Consider the following 4,432-nt stretch of genomic DNA (forward strand, 5'->3'; position numbering starts at 1 on the left):
ATGGGGTCAGATGGAGCAGGTCGGGGGGAGCCCAAGGATGGGGTCAGATGGAGCAGGTCAGGGAAAGCCCAAGGATGGGGTCAGATGGAGGAGGTTGGGGGGAGCCCAAGGATGGGGTCATATGGAGCAGGTTGGGGGAGGAGCCCAAGAGTGGGGTCAGATGGAGCAGGTGGGGGAGGAGCGATCCGCCAACCACACCATCCTGCTGAGAGCTGGGAGGCTGCAGGGGTCTATCTGCAGGGGGTCGGCCCTGCCCACCCAGGGACCCTGGGGGTCTGTACTGGCTGCCTGAGTGCCTTTATCCCCTTTCTGCCTGGTGGGCTCCAGGTGCTAGGGCTGGGAGGGACCAGGACTGGGGGAGGTCCTGGGTGAAGGGCTGGCAGAAAAGGGCTCCCCTCCCAGGAAGGGGAGGTGCTGGGGTCAGATAGCCAGAGGAGTGGTCTGAGACGGAGACTTTGGGGTCCCTGCCACCCACATCCTGCACCCCCAGCCTTCCTGCCCCTGTAAGGGAGCTGGTGGGCACGTGAGTGGGTCAGCCTTTCTCCCAAGTACCTGGGGGTGCAGAACCCGGGGCCTGGTAAGCCTCTGGAGTCTTCTGCCCTTTTTCTCCGTCCTGGGCTAGATCGTGAGGTCAGGACTGGAGGAACAGGAAGTTTCTCCACCAGCAGCTGAAGAATTGCCGCCTGCATGACCCAGGGTGGACGGGAGTTGAGAACTAAGGAGGCCAGGACGGCCAGCCAAACCAGACAGGAAGAGGAGGCCTGAGCTAAGCCCTGTAGTGGGGAGGAGAGGGGCCGGTGGGTCTATCCAGCTGTTCTCTCACTCACTCATTCATTCATTCATTTATGCAAAAATACCAGTGGGGCCTCTCCTGGGGCTGGGGGGAGAGCAAGGAGGGAGCCACGGCCTAGGGAGGAACTCTGTCCCGGGGCAGGGGCAGTGGGGAGTCGGACGGAGGGAGGCACCTGTGTGCCCGGCCTGCCCCAGGTTGGGCACCTACACCTCGCCAATTCTCACCGGGCCTCAGGAGCTGTCAGTCCCATCTCACAGACGGAACAACTGAGTCTCAGGGTCCTGTTGACAGGCCCCAGGTCACCAGAGCTGCAGGACCCACTCATCCTGCTCAGGAAGGTGTGGCATGAAGAAAGGGCTGCTCCATCTCATTTGACCTTTTCAGAGTTTTAAAAGCATGAGTAAAACACAGGTTCATAGCCACAAACCCAATACTCCAGAGGCTGCAGGTAGGGCGTGGCCGCAGCTCCGCACACCTGCCTTCTTGCTCACCTCGCTCATGCAGTCCACCTGCCTTCAGCTCTGCCGGCCAGCTCAGCCCCTTCTCTGTGGCTTTTCTGTACCCCGTGGAGCACATGCGATGTCCTGCTCCCCAGGGGCCAGGTGTGTTCAAGTGGCTGTGCCCGAGACACAGTCAGGCCTCCAATTTAGACCTGCAGACGGGCCACCATGAGCCCTGTGCTGCTCTCTGTATCGAGGACTCGTCTTTTTGTGCAGAGTGGGGCCAGGAGGAGGGTGGTCAGGGCCGGGCCAGCTCCCAGTGGTGCCAGCAGCGCCCCCTGCCTTTTCGTCCCCCTCCCCCCTGACTCCACCACATTCCCCGGCGCCCAGCTGCAGGGCCAGACTTGACTCTAACCCTCACAGCTTCTCAAATCTCTGCTTCCGATCTTCTCTTTGTAAGCTTTTCTGCCCTATGCTCTTATGAGTCCTTAAGGTGCTGAGATCCTATTAGACGGATAAGCCCCCTTCCTGGCTTCCCCCTCCCCTGCTTGGAGACACTGCGCCCCCAGGACCCCCGGCGGGTGGGGGAAGAGACCGCACAGTGTGGGTGGGGGTTCGGTGGGCGTGGGCTCCAGCCAGCCTGGGGTCTCTCTCAGGCTGTGTGCCTCTCGGTGCCTCAGTTTCCTCATCTGTAAAAGGGGCATGCTAGGGCTGCCACCTGGAAGGGTGGTTGGAGAGCAGAGGTGGGTGCATGCTAGCGGTCGTTTTCACAGACTCAGTGTGCGCATAACTACTGGTTTGAGTTCCTGCATTTATTTTGGCAGTGCCCACCCACTTCCCAGTAGTCAGTGTGGCCACTTGGACAGGGCCCAGCATTAATGAGTGCCTTCCGTGCGCTGTGGGCTAGGAGCAACGACAGGAACCACCAGGCTGAACTGTCTGCGGGGCTAGGGTGGGCAGCGTGGCCCGGGGCTGGGGGCAGTGCGTCTGTGCTGGCTTGGGTCTAGGTCAGGGTGGGGGGGATGGACAGACGGATGTGGGGGATGAGGGTAAGGTGTGCAGTGAGGGTTAATTTTGCAGCTCTTCCCTGCTCCCAGATGGACAGACGGATGTGGGGGATGAGGGTAAGGTGTGCAGTGAGTGTTAATTTTGCAGCTCTTCCCTGCTCCCCGATCCTGGCGCCCAGTGGGCAGCCAGCCAGGCCTCTGCCCCATAGAGACAGGTGGAGGGAGGACCCGGTCCAGCCCTGGTGGACGCCACCAACTCATCAAGGATGGCCTTGGACAAGCAGCATGGAAATGACGCTTCCCGGGCCTCTCTGCTGAGTCAGAGACATCTCAGGCAGGGGTCCATGAATTCCCTCCCTGCCAGCATCCTGACCCCGCTCACTCGGTGGGGCTGGGGGTGGGGGGAGCTTGGGGGCAGCACTTGGCCCCCTCTTGGCCTCCCCCAGGACACCTGGGACAGGAGCTGAGGCCCTGGACAGCCCTGCCTGGGAGACAGCCTGTCCCGACCTGGCCCTGCGCTCACCCCACAGCACTCCTCGCGCGGGAATCCTATTTGCAATCCCTTCCTGCCTCCTGCCTCCTGGCCCAGGATGAAGCCCTGTCCTCCCAGGCCCTCTCGTCCCTGTCCAGTCCCCACCTCCAGGCCCCTGCTCAGCCAAGTGCCCTTTGGAGGAAATCCACACGTCTCTCCTTCCCGTTACCAAAGGCTACCCCGCCCCAGCCTTTCTCCACATCCTGCCCTGCTCACAGGTGAGAAACAGAGGCCAGGAAAAAGCTCTCCTCCACCCCCCTCCCCCAGTACCAGAGAGCAGCCTCCCAGCCCCCTGATTCCCAAGGCCCAGTCTAGCCTGGAGCAAAGCTCTGTAGACTGCCTGACGAGGTGCTGGCTTTGGGGCCAGAGTTTCTGCGTTCCCGGGACAGTCTCACTGCTTGGGCAGCTGCCGCCACCCAGCCCACCTGGGCTGAGCCGGTTTGAGAGGCTCCTCAGGGCTTTCCCTTCACACCTGAGCTGGGGGCCGTGGTCAGGTGAGGAGCAGCCAGGTGCTCTGGGTCCCAAGTGTAGTCTGATGGGGCCGGGGCACACCACATGCCCTTTCCGGCCACATTCAAGGGGGCAGGCCCTCCGGGGCCACCGACATTTGGATGGTGGGTGTTGGGCAGACCCATGCTTCCCATACCTGGCAGTGAATGGGGCTCACATGGGTGGGGTGGGAGGCCTTTAAAGAAAGCTGATCCTTGGGCCCGCTAAGCCAGAAGCGGGCTCCCCTGGAGTCCCAACGCCCAGTTGAGTGGGGAGCACCCCGTGGGAGGAGGGAGTTCTGGGGGCGAGGGGGGCCGCTTCAGCCCTGCGCCAGAAAAAGAGGTGGCTGCTGCATCAGATCAGAGAGGCGGCAGAGCGTAGCAAAGTCATCCCTGGGTGAGGGGATCAGAGCGAATGGAGGGGAGGGCGCCCTGCAGATGCTGGTGCCCCGGCTCTCCCCCGTGCCCCACCTCCAGGGCCCCCGGCCTCCATTCCCCTCTGGCTCCCATCCCCCTGCTGCCCCGCCCGGCCGGCCCTTCTAGCCGGCGGCCTCCCCTGTGCGGACCCCAGCATCCACGAGGGGGCGCGTGCTCCCGCCGGAGCGCGCCCACGAGCGTGCACAGCGCCCCGCGAACGCTCTCCGCCCCGCCCGCAGGCGGTCGGGCTTGGCCGCCCTTGGCGTCTGTGGCCTGAGCGGCGGGGCGGGCTGCGGGCTGGGCAGCCCTGCTGCGGCCCACCCACCGTCCCTGCCCCCTTCGCGGCTTGCCCAGAAGAGCCGCGCAGTCAGCCCTCAGGCAGACCAAATATGGCCAGGCTGCCACCTGCCCAGCGTCCCTGCCAGCCCCAGGCCCAGCACCAGCCCGAGCCCCGGGGTGGGAGGTGGAATGGATTTGGCTGAGCAACACGGACAGATCCCTCTATGAACGAAGACCGGCCTCTGGGGTAGGAGGAGCCTCTTAGGCCGAGCCACTCCCTCCCTGCCAAGAATTGCTGGGATACCCAGGCCTGGCACTCCTCCTAGGACAACTGACAGTGGCAGCCCTTGCTCACGTGACATTTGCCCCCGGGGGGATCAGGGCCTCGGCTGGAGGCACAAAGACAGTCCTCCTGGGATCCAAGGGCGCCCTTCCCCCTAGGACTGCAAGGAAGGGTCTCTAACCGCCCCCCCCCC

The sequence above is a fragment of the Trichechus manatus genome, unplaced genomic scaffold (genome assembly GCF_000243295.1).
Source record: "Trichechus manatus latirostris isolate Lorelei unplaced genomic scaffold, TriManLat1.0 scaffold00185, whole genome shotgun sequence".
NCBI classification, from domain to species: Eukaryota; Metazoa; Chordata; class Mammalia; order Sirenia; family Trichechidae; genus Trichechus; species Trichechus manatus.